The following is a 16,142-nucleotide window of genomic DNA, read 5'->3' on the forward strand; positions in this document are numbered from 1 at the left end:
TCAATTGGCCAAGAATGATACGAATCGACTCCTCCCTGCCGTACCCTAGCCCCCCCCCCCCCTCCGGTGGAGTGGATGCCACCCGCACAACCCCAACCGAAGTGAGGATCACTCCGTCGGAGATGGTCGGAACCGTCTAGATCCGACGATGTTTACCCTCCGATGATGCGACGAAGTCGAGATCGCAGATGGGCAGGCTCTCCGTTGGTGTCGGGTGTGTCGAGTCGTCCGAAGGAGAGAGAGGAAGAAGGGAGGCTCGGTCGGCCGACGATGGGCTAAGCGGCGTCGACTCGATCGAAGAACCCGCAGTGCTGTGGCTCAGCATCGTCGGGAGAGAAATCGGCAGAAGAATGCTCGACGGAGGAGAAAGGATCGGGAAGAGAAGAGATAAGGAATCAGGAAAAAGAGGAAGGAATTTAGGGATTAATAAACTTAGGTTAACTTAATTAACCCCTAAGTTTATTCCTCAATCAACTCCTATTTAAGGGGTATTCCAAACAGATTTTCATTGTACCCCGAATCCATCCCCTCTAAACGGGTCATATGACCTCCGTTTAAATTCCGAAAAATTTCTAAAAATTCCAAAAAAAAATCCAATATGATTTTTCGTCCAATAACATTTATTATTTAAATTTTGCAGTATCTTACATAAAATTGGACCCAAATCAGACAAGTACTATTTTGTAGGATATCCCAAGGAAACAAAGAGATATTACTTCTATAATCCCACAGAAGGCAAGGTGTTTGTTGCCAGAATGGTGTCTTTCTAGAAAGGGAATTTATCTCTAGAAAGACTAGTGGGAGTGAAGTTGATCTTGAAGAAATTCAAGATACACAAACTAGCACCAATGCCTTGATGAAAATTGAACAGGTACCACAAGAAGTTGTGGAACAACAACCTGTTCAAGTAGCACATGCTCTACGCAGATCTGATAGGACCCGTCGTCAACTTAAGAGATATTCATTTCTCTTGTCTGACCACGGTGATGTAGAGCTTATTGGTCTCGATGAGCCTACATCTTGTCAGGAAGCTGTACAGGGCCCAGATTCTGAGAAATGGCTAGAGGCCATGAGATCCGAAATGGAATCCATATACACTAACCAAGTATGGACTTTGGTTGATCCACCTGAAGGGATCAAACCCATTGGGTGTAAGTGGGTCTTCAAAGTGAAGACTGACATGGATGGGCATAAGCATACCTATAAAGGTAGATTGGTAGCTAAACGTTTCAAGCAAATTCATGGTATAGACTATGATGAAACTTTTTCACCAGTTGCGATGCTTAAGTTCATTTGGATTTTACTTGCTATTGAAGCTTACTATGATTATGAGATCTAACAGATGGATGTCAAAACTACATTTCTTAACAGAAATCTACTCGAGGATGTGTACATAACACAACCTGAGGGTTTTATGGATCCAAAGAATGCTGGAAAGGTTTGTAAGTTACAAAGATCCATTTATGGATTAAAGCAAGCTTCTAGAAGTTGGAATCTTCGATTCGATGATGCGGTCAAAATGTTTGGTTTCATCAAGAATGAAGATGAACCTTGTGTCTACATGAAGGTTAGTGGGAGCACAGTCATCTTTCTCATATTGTATGTAGATGACATACTTCTCATTGGAAATGATATCACTACTCTTCAGTCAGTGAAGACTTGGCTTGGGAATTGTTTTTCAATGAAAGACTTAGGTGAGGCAGCCTATATTTTAGGCCTTAAGATCTATAGAGATAGATCTGAAAGATTTCTTGGCCTAAGTCAGAGTACATACATTGACAAGGTGCTTAAACGTTTTTCCATGGAGAATTCCAAGAAAGGATTCTTGCCTATGTCACATGGTGTGAGTCTTTCAAAGACTCAATGTCCCTCTTCTAAGGTAGAAAGGGACCGCATGGATCAGATTCCTTATGCATCTGCTATAGGGTCTATCATGTACGCTATGCTTTGTACTCGCCCAGATGTCTCATATACTTTAAGCATGACGAGCAGATACCAGTCAGATCTAGGTGAAGGTCACTAGACAGCAGTTAAGAATATTCTTAAGTACTTGAGAAGGACTCAAGATTATTTCTTGATCTTTGGAGGTGATGAAGAGCTTGTTGTAAAGGGTTACACTGATGCTAGCTTCCAAACATACTATCGATCGCAATCAAGGTATATGTTTTGCTTAAATGGTGGTGCTGTGAGCTAGAAGAGTTCGAAGCAGGACACAGTCGCTGATTCTACAATAGAGACTGAGTACATTGTTGCTTCAGCTGCAACAAAGGAGGCTGTTTGGATCAGGAAGTTCATTATAGAGCTTGGTGTTGTTCCTAGTATAGCGAGTCCAATAGACCTCTATTGTGATAACGATAGGGCTATTGCACAGGCTAAGGAACCTCGCTCTTATTAGAGATCCAAACACATACTATGGCGATTCCATCTCATTCGAGAGATCATCGATAGAGGAGATGTGAAAATATGCAAAGTACCGACCGATGCTAACATTGTAAATCCTTTAACCAAGGCTTTGGCATAGAGATAGCATGATGGTCACACTAGGTCCATAGGTATTCGATATCTTAGTGATTGGTATTAGTGCTAGTGGGATATTGTTAGTATTAGACCTAGTACCAATTATAAGATGATTGTAAAGGGTACATTATTATATCATATTTCATTATAAATAAAAGGCAAAGTTGGTTATTATATTTATTTTAGTTCAGTGTCGATTGAATAAATATAATAATGTCCTTGAGTAGTAGGTTCTTATCTACATCATATTAATTAGTTGAATTGATAGTGAGATATGTAGATATATATAGAGCACTACTCTTAACTATTCCTAGTCAAACATTAATATACAATGACAATATTAATGTGTTGAGACTAGCATGTAGGTCAACGGATGACTTAATCTCACAAGTCATGGATATGAGATATCAGGTTAACACATGGGTATATATTAGAGAATATATACTGAATGTCCTACCATGAGAATGTTTCATGGATCGTTATATAAGTGTCATAAACATTCTCATGTGACTATTGGTATGAATAGTCCTTGGACCTGAAGTCACTACGGTTCCCTACATAAGGAGTTATGTAATTTGGTATTGGCAAACGTCACCTGTAACAAGGTGGATAATAAAGTCAATCTCTGGGTATGCAATGAATTATGCTGAGGGATGTGAGTGATGTAGATGGGATCTATCCCTTCCATATGAATAAAGTGATATCTATGGGCCCCTTGATTAGTAGGACACAAGAAAAGCATGACCATGCTCAAATGAGTCAATATGAGATATTGAGCTTATTTGATTGAGTGTGTCTACTTAGATATCAAGAAACACAAAGGTTGATAAGAGGATGATACGGTCTATGCCTCATTGATCAATCTAGATATCAAGGATAGAGGGACCAAGTCATACAAGATAATAGCCACGGACAGGTTAGGTCGGATCTTGACCTTCTCGTCACTTGGGTAGCAATGATGCCTTGCTAGATGTCACTCATTGCTTATGTATCTAGATGTTAATTTGGATACATTGCCAACGTTACGAGAACATATTAGGGCACACACAAAGAACAAGTAGATTTGGAGATATATTCATATGATAAATAATTGGATTAAGTCTAATCCGAATTGGACTTATTGAGTTAGACTCAATTGAATCTAATTATTGGATTAAGTCCAATTCAAACTAGACTAGAGAAAGTCAATTCAAATTAATAAAATAGTGTTTCATTGAATTCAAATTGTATGAGGATTAATTGAGTAAGGCTCAATTGAATTAGACTTGAGTTAGACTCAAGTGGATTAGACTTGAGTTAGACTCAAGTGAGACTTAATGGAGGTATTCATTGAATTTTGAATTTAATGAATTATTTCATTCAATTCAATTTTCGAAATTGATTTTAAAATGAGGAGTTTTGAAAATGAGGAGTTTTTAAATGTGGTCCTTAATCGAGATTGAATGAGCATTAAGGCTCATTAATGGAATTAATGATCATTAAGTGTTTTCATTGGATGAAAATACTTAAGCCATGTTTTCTTCTCATTTTTTTGTAACCTCTTCATTGTCTCCTTCCTCTCCTCTCCTCTTTGTCGAGATCCATTCTCAAGGTTGCTAGCACAACCTTAGGTGAAAGGCATCTCCACTTAGTGAGTTTGTGAGACAAACGAACCCTTGTTCATGTGGATACCATAGAGGCGTGAGCGTGTGTTCGTGCTGAGATCCGATCAGTCGGGAGTCCGTGAGCATGCTACATAGGTATATACTCTATCATGTATTTATAAAAACTTAGTATATGTAGGAATTTTCTTTTTCCCTTCGCATGGATCTTCTGGAGGATATAGATTTTTCCGCTGCGCATTTGTGTGTTTAGCAACATATATCCTTACAGTTTTAGGGTATGAAAATTCATGATGATAACCATTTTCAAGACAAAATAGATTAAAATTATGATTCTTAAATTTGCCTCCATTATCACTTCTAATTTATTTAATTTTTTAGTCTTTTTCATTTTCAATTTGTTTGCAAAAGTTTCTGAAAACTTCAAATGTTTCATATTTATTTTTTAAGAATTTTACCCAGGTAAATCTCGAGTGATCATCTATTATTACTAGGCAATAGAGGCTCCCATTTGTTGGGATCTTGTATGACCGGCTAGAAGGGGGGTTGAATAATCTGTGCCCCAAAATCATTAGCTTCCTACACTTGTTAGTTTATGCAGTGGAATAATACAAAACAAACAAGCTAAAGACTAAGAGTGTAACAACCCAAATTTCCTCATTACGAGTTCTAATAGTACTTAAAAATATTTAGAAATGCATTAGAAATATTCTAGAGATTTTTAGAATATTTTTATGTAATTTTTGGAGTTCGTTTGGTATTTTTACCAAAAGAAAGAAGTTTAAAAAAATAAAGAGGTTTGGTCGAGGTTCGAACCCGTGACCTCCAACCCAGTCCAAGCCTTAAGCGAAGCGTGATGACCAAGAATCCAGCAGGGCCATGATGATTAAGGAAGGAGCGAAATTTATTTAAGAAGTAATAGTTAACAGAATATTGGAGTTATAAAGAGAGGAACTTAGGGCTTGATTTCTTACGTGACCTAACCTTTCTCCTCTCCTCTTCTCTCTCGCGCGTGGCACCTCTGTTCGGGCGAATCCGAAGCCGAGTTTAGGGCATCGTCTCCGGCGGCCGGCGAGGGGCTAAATCCGTGGGTTCTTTACACGGTTGAGATCCTCTCGTCGAGGAGAAGCTGTGGGCACAAAGAAGGGGTCGGAAGTTGCACATCTCCGAAACCCTAGAGGTCTTTTGATTCGGATTGTGAGTCCAAGAAGCAAGGTAAGTGCTCTCACCTGCAGTAAGAGTAGTTTCCTTCGATTGGTTTTCGATTGGTTTGGTTTCCGGATAGAAATGGGTAAGCAAGTTTTGAGTTCTTATTGTGATGGTTCATAAGCTATGTTCTAAGGACGTGTTTTAAAGATATTCAAAGTTCTTTAAATAACAGAGAATTAGAACTGAATAAATTTGTTCAACCAGTCAAAAAGGTTGTAAGTATAACAAGTTTTTAAGCATATAGTAATTTCTGTAATAACCTTGAAACTATGAATTGAGACAGATATTATATTGATTTATTTATGGGAAGAGAATGCATAAATTTAAGGGAATATTAGATTCAGAAAAGATGATGATCAAATGTTGATGACGTAAATTAAGGATGGAAACTTTACTTTCAGATTATTTAATTAACACTTTCAAAAATATAGCATTGAGGAAAGAGTTATTCATAACATTAAGGTTACAGAAGCTTTTAGGAGTGTAAGTATTGAAGTTATCGCTATTACTTTTTAAACGGTTCAAAATATATGTACGATTTGGATAACTAAGGTATTCAAGAGAAGTTAACAATTTTCTTCCAACAATTGGAATAAGAGATTTTAGTATTTATTCATACTAATAAATTGGAATAAATATTCTTCTAATTATAAATGGATCATGTTGATGATGAAACAGAAAGTTTAGAAAGCAGTTGTTGATACTAGATGAGTGGGGAAACTGAAATAATTGAAATCAATTTGGAAGTTTTAATGTAGTTTAGATCTCCTTGTAGTGCAGTTTAGATCTCCTTGTAGTGCAGAATTTTAGTGCAGTATAGATCTCCTTGTAGTGCAGAATTTTAGTGCAGTTTCTTTAAGTAACTCGTGCTTTAGCATTAGTGCAGATTTCTGTTAAGGTTTAGTGCAGATTTCTGTTAAGCTTTAGTGCAGATTTTGTTAAGCATTAGTGCAGATTCCTGTTAAGCATTAGTGCAGATTCCTGTTAAGCATTAGTGCAGATTTTTCATTAAGCATTTCAGTTCCAGATTTTGAGTTCCCTATCAGTATTTTGAGTTTGTAAGAAAGATAAAGGAAAGAAAGAAAAAGGCCAAGGTCTTAAGTAGATCCCAAAGTCAAGACTTTAGGGATTTTGGCACACAAGGTGCTTGTTAAAATGCCAAGGCATTTAAAGAAGAAGTAATTAAGATATTTTACTTGAGAGGCTAGTACCCGACTTCCGAGGTTGTCGTTAAACAAATCCAGGTGATCGTTTCCAAGGTCTCGGCCCTGGTAAGACCGAGGTCTTTACCTTTATAGGACTGGTGGCTCGCTACCCCAGTTTCTATTAGGGAGCGCGCATTGGTACTAAGCCTGGGCCCAAGAAAAGATTATTATTTTGAAGTATAAAAGTATAAATTTTAAACAAGTGAAATAAGCTTCACATAGGTTTAAAATTCAACAAGTTTAGTTCTTTATGCTAGCATGATTGTATAGATTTGCTTTATATGTATAGCATTTCAGTATGTTTCTTTGGCTATTAGATGAGCATGAGTAGTATCTTCTTTTGAGCATTCAGTTTCTAGATTTCTTCCAGTCACATGCATATTCGAGTTTTGTGAGTTAGATAGCGCTTACTAAGCAATTTTGCTTATAGTTGCATTTTCCTCTTACTGCAGATAATGGAAAGGAAAAGCTATAGCAAAGGAAGGCGACAAGGAGGTGCAGATGGATGTGTGATGCCTAGACTATAGAAGCCTTGGGATTTAGCATAAGAATTTATTAAGATTGTTTTGTATTCAGATTATTGAATATTTTATGTTAGAACTTTTCCTTTTTATTATCAGAGTGACTTTATGTATTTAGAATTCTTCCTTTTAATTGCTATATACAATAGTTCCATGATTTGAGTTGTAGTATTATTGCATGCATGTTCTGATTAATACATATATTTCAGCATGTTTAGATTGATGTATAGTTTTAGTTGTGTATACATGCTGGAGTAGAATGTAGAGATAAGTTATTCATGTTTCCGCTGTCATTAATTGCATGTTTAGAGAGTTTTATGTATTGATATTCACATATGTGCAATGTTAGTTAAGATAAGTTAGTAGTCCAGTAGCGCTCCGCCCTCACAGACTAGTAGTGAGGAGGGTGGGGTGTTACAAAGAGAGAATAAGCAAACCAATACACGTTGATGTAACGTGGTTTGGAGATTAAGGCTCCTATTCCACGGTTGTCCGTAAGATGGACGATCCCTCAATTCATCAGTGGATTAATCTTTGGCAAACTCTGGCTATCTCAAACCTCCTTGTGGGTGGAGAAACCTCACCACAACTCTAATCAAGACCTCTTTGAACACAAAGAACTCTTGAGTACTTATTGACTACTAATTAAGGTTAACCACCAATAATTTTGTCAGCCTTAACCAAGCTCCAAAGCCTTGGATATATAGGCCACGAGTTGGAAAACTCCACCTACTAGTCGACTGGTGAAGTGTCAGTTGATTGCCCTCTGTGGAGATTTGACCGTTACAACCCAACGGTTTGATACCAGTTGACTGGTGAAAGTACCAATCGACTGCTCTACACTGATCAAGCGAACAAAAGCAGTACTAGTCGACTGCTATTTCCATGGGAGTCAAATAGGTCCAGATGAAATAATTCTAGTATTGAATTAGTTTAAATCTGATTAGTTGATTTATGGGTTAATTTAGTTTACTTTCCTTGTTGACAGACATCACCGATTGTTGAATATAAATTAGGTATTTTTGGTAAGTATCTAACTAAGCCATTTAATTTTGTTAAGTTTCTAAAGTTTGTGTGGGACATTCTTCTATGTCATAACCAGGTTTCTTCTTTTTGTGTCAAGTGACACTTAAGTAAAGAGATGGTTAGATTGATTGGATAGATGTTTTCTTTCCTAAACCTTTTTAGGTTTATATTAGGGTTATCTAAGTGCTTAATTAAGCATTCAGAAGATAGGAACCTAACCTTATATCCAGAATCACACAATTGAATAATCCTAACTAGATTGTATTTAAAATTATCAATAAGTAGTACCTTTTTAACAATAAAGTCAGTTTTGAGTTTGATATTACCTATCCCAATTACCTTAAGTTTGTCATTGTTTCCAAAGGCAACCATTCCTAGGCTTTTGTATGTTAGTTGAGTGAACTTTGTATGATCGTCAGTCATGTGTCTAGAACAACTAGTGTCTAAAATCCACCTAGTTTCCTAAAAAAGATAGAAGTTTTTTTAGTTAAATTTTTAATTTTAATTTTCAATTTAAGTTTTAAATTTATTTTTAAGTTTAATTTTAGTTTTAGTTTTTAAATTTAAGTTTTAACTTTAATTTTTTATTTTATTTTAATTTGATTTATTTTTTAAATTTGAATTTTGAGTTTGAATTTTAAATTTTGATTTTTGAATTTCCATTTAATTTTGAATCCTTAATCATCTCACCCAATCTACTTTTTCAATCAGGGAATCCTAAAATTTTATGAGATGAGTTATGTTGAATTTTAGGATTTGGTTTAACTTTGTGTTAGATTCAAGTTTAGCTTTAGGTTCAACAAACAAACATTCTTTGGATAAGCTTCTAAGTTGTGGTAAGTCACCTGGACATCATTAGAGTAACCACTCCTTCGAAGTTTTCCAAATAGTTTTATCCACTGAACTTATTAACAAAACATTGGTCTAACCAGCTAGGATTGGTAAGGGGTAGCTTCAGTTAATTTCACTAAGCCAAATACACCAGGTCGAAGTCATATCTCCCTAGACATGCATAGATAGAGCTTCTCTAACCTACTATTATCCAAAACTTCTCCAGTGCTATTTTTCAAGTTAAACTTTTATCCCTTTTTGACCTAATCCTAATTACTCAGCCGGGTAAACTGTTATTTTGGAGGTGTCGGCTAATTTGGAGTCTTCCCTTGAATTATTGACCTTTTAGGTTTTGGGTTTGTGTCAATTGATTTTATAGTTATAATAGACTTGGTTGTAGTTCAAGTTTAGGTTAATTTTTTTTTATTTAATTTAGATTTATTTGATTTTATTTTATTTTTTTGGTTTAAATTTTTAATTTTTAAGATTGAGAGTGAGTTATTTGATTTATTTTGATTCATGTAGTGAATGTTAATTTTTGGTACATAGTATTGGTTGAGTCCTACTTGCATGGTTAGACACGCTTTTAGAACCTTAGTTTGATTTTTATTTTGAGTGACTAGAGATATAAATGTTTTATTAGTTGAGCTAGACTCATATTCGAGTTCAGACTTATTATACACATTTTTTTATGATCCAAGTATCATATCTAGGTACTTGGATCGAGTTGTGAATTTTTCTAATAATTGTTTTAGTTCAACTACTTCTCCTTTCAAACTGAAATTCTCCTCTTCAAGTTTTGTAACTTGAGTTGGAGTTTTAGCTTGAATCGGCTCGGTCATTGAGATTGATTTTAATTGTTCATTAATTATTTTCTTTTAGAAATTTAGTTCATTTATTTGATCTTCATACAAGGTTAATTTCTTATGTAAACATGCAATTATTTTTAAAAAAAAAATCTGCTTAAAGTAGATTGTACCTCATCTGAACCTTCATAAACAAGTGCGGACTTGTGGCTTGATTTGATTTTGCACCCGTCTTCCGATTCGCTTTTTGATCCTGGTCCATATGCCATTACCATGAGGTAGTTGGTGTGTTTTGGTTCGTCGCTGTCTGATTCATCCGCGGATGATTCATTCTATGTTGCTTTGAGGGCTTTCTTTTTCTTGAGATTCAAACAATCATTCTTATAATGTCCCTTCTTGTTGCATCCAAAGCATGTGACGTTCGTCTTGTTGTCACTGGAGTTTGAAGTGGAGTTAATCTTCTGCAGATCTCTTTTGGTGAAGTTCTTCTTTCTCCTAGTGAATATCTTTTTTACCAGGTTCACTAGGTATTCTTCATCGTTTAAGTCTTGGTCGGAGTCAATTTCAAGTTTTGGTTTGGTTCTGGCTTTTTCTTTGATGTTCCTGCAATAAAAGTAGCACCTTTCTCGGGTTCTGCGTTAGTCTGTTCGTGCATCTCTAATTCACAGAAAAGTTCATCTAATTTCAATTTAGATAAATTTCTCGAGATCTTATAGGTATCCACAATGGATGCCCATAGTGCATTTCGAGGAAATGCATTTAGAGTGTACCTTATAAGATCTCAGTTCTCCATCTAGTGGTTGATTGTGTGAAGTCCATTGAGGATGTCTTCTATTATCATGTGCAGTTGACTGGCAGTCTCACCTTCCTACATTTTGATGTTAAATAATTTATTTAAAAATAGGTCTCTTTTGTTACCTTTGTGTCGTTGGTTCCATCATGTAGCTCTATGAGTTTGTCTCATAGCTCTTTTGCATTTTCGTGTGGGTTGACGCGGTTTAGCTCCTCCTTTGTTAATTCACACTGGATTGTGTTGAGGGCCTTGAAGTCGATCTGGGCCTTCTTCTTCATTTCTGGATTCTAATTTTTTGGGTTTATTGAAATTTAGGCGTTGTCGATGAGTACCTTCTATCCTTTGGTGACACGGAACTACTGGTTGAAATCAGTCTTCATGTACACTTTCATCCACCTCTTCCAGTAGGGGAAGTCGTCTCCATTAAAAAGAGGAGAACGAGCAGTGTTGTATCCTTCATTTTAGGTCATTTAGATCTGAAATAGAAAACTTGAAGAAGGTACCAAGACTTGGTCTTGGATTAGCAGAGTTTGAGGAAAAAAAAGTGTATCGAGGAACTCGAGTGGTACTGCACCAACTTTGAAAAAAAATGGACGAAAAAGAGTTATTTGAATAGATAAACTTTTACCAATTCAAATAGAATGTGAAAAACTAAAATCCAAACTAAAACGATTTCCCCTTGGCTTGATTGGTGGTTGCACCAATTCAAAGCAGAACCTACTCTGATACCACTTAATGGATCGAGACGCATGTGAGAGGGAGAGGGGTGAATCACGTGGTTTTGCAAAACAAGTATTTTTCATTTTTAAGAACAAAGCGCATAGCGGAAAACTAAGTAAGAAAGTGAAAATAGAAAAGCAAGTAAAAGAACACACGTTCGGTTTTACTTAGTTCGGAGCCTTCGGCGACTCCTACTCCAAGACCCAGGTCCCACAGATCTATCGATGGGTAATCTATGAAAATATCTCTTCTGGTACCTCCGGAAGAGGGAATCGAATATAAAAGAATTCGGAACAAGAGCAACACACTACACTTATCCCTTTGTAGTAATTAAGTACATAAATGAACAAGATTACCAAACACTCTTTCAATAGGGTCGGCTTGAGCTCGGTGTTTGGTCGGCTTCTTAGTACTAGATGAGCATTGCAACATCACAGCAGAGTTGTAGTAGGAAGCCGGAGTGTTCGGAAGTCCAATCAAAAGCGTAGATGATCGTATGAGTGTTGTCTTTTGAAGCTTGGTCGAGTTCCCCTTATAAAGGGTGTGGAAAGTGTCTTCCATAGCCATTGAAGACACCTTTAATGTGACAAATTCTATCTCGACTTCGTTGTACCTTATCTGCGATGAGGTCCAAAATTTATCTCGCAGAAGGCGCCTTCTATTAATAGTGTTAAGGCGCCTTCCACTGATTAAAGGCACCTTCCACTGTTTGAAGGTACCTTCCATCCCCTGGAAGGTACCTCGGGTACTGTTCACATGAGGCTTTTTTCTGCTCTTCTTATCCTGCAAAGCGTGTTAGTCCAATAAACTAATAATAACCTGCAAGACAAGTGTTATCACAATAATACTGAGTAGTAATTAGACTCTGTCTCCCCGAGACCAGGATCTAGTCAAGGTCTCAGTTTAGGGATCTGAAATGGTCCTAAACTGGATCGACACCTATTGTCCCTCAACTAGGATGCGTCCTCACCAAGTCATTCTTCTCTAGTGATTTACTTTTACTTATCAATTTACAGTCGGTTTGACTAGTCTCTTGACCCACCAGGTCTACAAATCCAACTAAACTTCTACCAATTGTCCACCAGACTTCCTTCCAGATATCAGGTCAACTCGTTGACCTATCTGGACTTCGCACAAGTTGTCCGGTCCCACAGACCTAGCTGAATTTCAGCCTAGTGTCTGGTCTTCCAGACTCGTCAATTTCTGCACACTTGGTAAACTACTTAGATCACAAAGACATTTAACTTAACTCATTTGTCATTTATCAAAACCTTATTTAGACCGTTAGTGTAAATTGCACCAATAGAGAGGAGGCCGACAATCGAAGAACACCGACAGCAACACTAACGCCGAGATTATCAAAGGTATGCCGGGGCATCTGCCGAGCGAGAATGCCCATCAACTCGAAAGGAGGAAAATCATAGCAATGTTGCTTGGGGATACATTGGAATGATCGCAGGAGGCTTGACCAATGACGACTCTAACCGGGCTCGGAAGTCGCATGTCCGACGGTTAGAAATTCACGTCGTCAGATGCAGCAAGGAAAAAGTAGAAGGACCAGACATCAGTTTCGGTCCTCAAGACTCAAAAGGAGTGGAAGTTCCTTATGATGATGGGTTAATCATCTGAGCGGTAATGACTAATTATAGTATTCATCGAACTTTTATAGATATTGGCAGCTCGGTGAACATTATATTCAAGAAGATGTTTGATCAACTGCAAATTGACCGGAGCAAGTTGCAACCCATAATAACTCCCTTGTACGGGTTCATATACAATGAGGTATTATCGATCGGACATACTCGGCTGACCATATCCCTCGGAGAAGAGCAGCTCAAGAGGACGAGGACGATGAACTTCATCGTGGTGGACGCCTCGTCTGCCTACAATGCCATTTTGGGCCAACCGGCGCTGAACGTGTTTCTAGCAGTCATGTCCACATTCTAACAGAAGATCAAGTTCCCCATGGATAACTTAGTTGGAGAAGTCAAGGGCGACCAGTTGGCTGCTCGGCGGTGCTACGTCAAAATGATGAAAACTGAGTCACGAGCCGCGCGGAAGGCTCAAGGATGGGTAGTAAGCTCGTGAATTAATTTGTATAACATGTAAAAATGTTCATGCTATGAATGTAGAAAGTTTTGAATGAAAAATGATCAAGTGTCAAAGACTCTTGACCCAATCAGGCGAGTTATAAGTGAGCAGTGCTCACACACCTCCAAACTCTTGAGCCGTTCGGCCAAGTTATAAGTGAGCGAAGCTTTCACACCAAGTGTCAAAGACACTCTACCCGATCAAGTGAGTTATAAGTGAGTGGTGCTCTCACGTCTCTAGACTCTTGAGTTGTTCAATCAAGTTATAAGCGAGCGAAGCCCTCACGTTATGTGTTAAAGACTCGCAGGCCATGTGGCTAAGTTATGAGATCGCTAGACTCCATAGTGAAGAGCTTAAGAGCGGCGACTATAAATCCTTGAGCAGCAAAAATCATATCCGAGAGGTGGCTCTAAACCCAAGGACTCTTGATCAGAAAAAAGAGTTTTAGAACACACTAACTATCCAATCAGTTGGACTTACAACCTCCTTCGACTAGACTTGAGGGGAAGACTTGTGATATAGTGATGAAGAGGGGCCCTACCAATGGCTCAAAGTAGAAGAAAAGTGGCTAACATGGAGGTGAAAGTCAGAATAGTCAAAGGCCTAGGCCCATGAAGCAAACCAATTAAGTCGAGCGGCGGTATCATCTGTCTGGTCGTGTGTGACCATCCGGTAGACCCAAAGCGCGTTCAAACTATTGGGGATCGGACTACCGGCTTAAAGGGGAGTTGGATAAACGGCGCCCCCAAATCGATCGCTCTTTCTACACTTGTTAGTATGCGCAGTGGAATATACAAAAACAAACAAGCTAAAGGAAGTTAAACTAAAGACAAGAAAGAATGCAAACCAAGCTACACGATCATTTACGTGGTTCGGAGATAAAGCTCCTACTCCACGGCGTGTCCGTAAGGTGGACGATCCCTATCCATCGGTGGATTACTCCCTGAAAGACCTCCGGCTAGCTTACGTAGCTCCTTGTGGGTGGAGAAACCTCACCACAACTCTCACCAAGGACTCTTTACAAGCTAGGGCACAGGTAGACTACTAATAAGGGTTAACCACCTCTATTTTGTCAACCTCAACCAAGCTCCCAAGGCTTAGTTATATATGCCACGGGTTGTAAAACCCCGCCTACCAGTCGACTGCATGTTTTTGCAGTCGACTGCCCTCTGTGGAAATTCGACCGTTATATCCCAACGGCTCGATACCAGTCTACTGCTCCACACTATCAGAGCGAACAGAAACATTCTGTTCACTGCCAGTCAACTGCACCAGTCGACTGTTACAGTAACGTTACAGTATTGCTATAGTAACGCTACAGTAAAACCCTAAAACTAGGATTTTACTCCGAGTACAATCTCTCAGCACTCGTATCCTCACCCTTATGACTCACTTGATGCTTCTTTGCAGCCTTGACCTCTTGTCTTCAAACTCACTTCCTTTGGCTCTCGTCCCTCGGATGCATACAAGCTCGTGGCTCGTCCTCAATGTCATCCTTCGCGTATGCCTTGAAGTAGCTTCCCTCAGCTCTTGTCCTTGCTGCCTTGTCCACGGTCCCTCGGATGCTCCATCCTTCACCGAACCCGAAGTCATTAACCTAAGTCACATGTGTAACCTGCAGTCCTGCACAACTCAAGTACACATATCAAATACAAGGGTGAACCAAACTTAAACTCTTTGCCCAAACACCAAAACACATGGTCGCACGGACCATTGGGATTGCTCCAACACAAACGACTGCTCTTCAAAAGCCCGCGACTAAGGCTAATAGATAAGCAGCAACTCTCCCGGACTACTGCCCCCAAGTGGGAGGCGTGTCTGGTCAGACAAACATAAGCCCTCCAACAATAGTACAATCGAATGAAAAGCAGGACAATAGCTCTGCTCATTACGTCCGGACTGGGACTACCTGGCCGAGCAATGGTCGGTCGACCGTGTACAGACAAATCGTACTTTAGAAGTTTCTAGTCTGTCACATCAGAAAGTTATATGACTATTTAAGAAATGGTGTTAGAGATACTTTTTGAATTGTCTTTTCCTAGGATACCTAGGAAAACGTGCCTATGGTTTGAGATGTATGCACGAACACTACAGTGATACTATGAAAGGGGGTTCTCATCTACAGACGGAGGTATGCGCAACTTCATTTTCTACATGTTTTAGCTACAATTCTTCATTTTTTCCACTAGTCAAAAATTGACTTGAACTTTGGAGGGTCAATGTCGGGAACCTCTTCCCAGCCCGACACTGATATTTTTTTGTGTTGCAGGACTACATGGAGTTTTTGTTTCGTTAACCTTCAAGTCACATCCCCAGCTTGTCATCTTCTTCATTTACAGAGAGGATTACTGCTCATTAGCAACGTTCAAAGAATTGAATGTTGTTAATGTGGGAATATTATAATACCCATCCACCTTGATTTGTAATTGTTGGTCCCTTTGAAGGTCGGTAAGAGGGGAGGGGTGAATTGCCCTGAAAAATTAATTCAACCTTTCTCGGATTTTTAACTAGATAACAAAACTTGTAATTAAAAAAAAATAGAGACTAATTAAAAGCAGACACAAACGAGTTACTTGGTTTGCAATCAGGGGATTGCTAATCCAAGGAAATGATGGTGCACTATCTGACGATCTCCTTCGGGCGGAGTACCCTTTTTACAGCGTTGACAGCACAAAAGAATAGTAAAGCATAGAGAAAATGGATTACAAGTTGATTGATTTAACTGTGCAAATCAGTGCTATATTTATAGCACTGGTCGGGGCACCCCGAAGGGTTCGGGCGCTCTGGCGGGGATAAAACTTTATCCCCCAACGTGCAGATCG

This window comes from Zingiber officinale, chromosome 6A (genome assembly GCF_018446385.1).
Source record: "Zingiber officinale cultivar Zhangliang chromosome 6A, Zo_v1.1, whole genome shotgun sequence".
NCBI classification, from domain to species: Eukaryota; Viridiplantae; Streptophyta; class Magnoliopsida; order Zingiberales; family Zingiberaceae; genus Zingiber; species Zingiber officinale.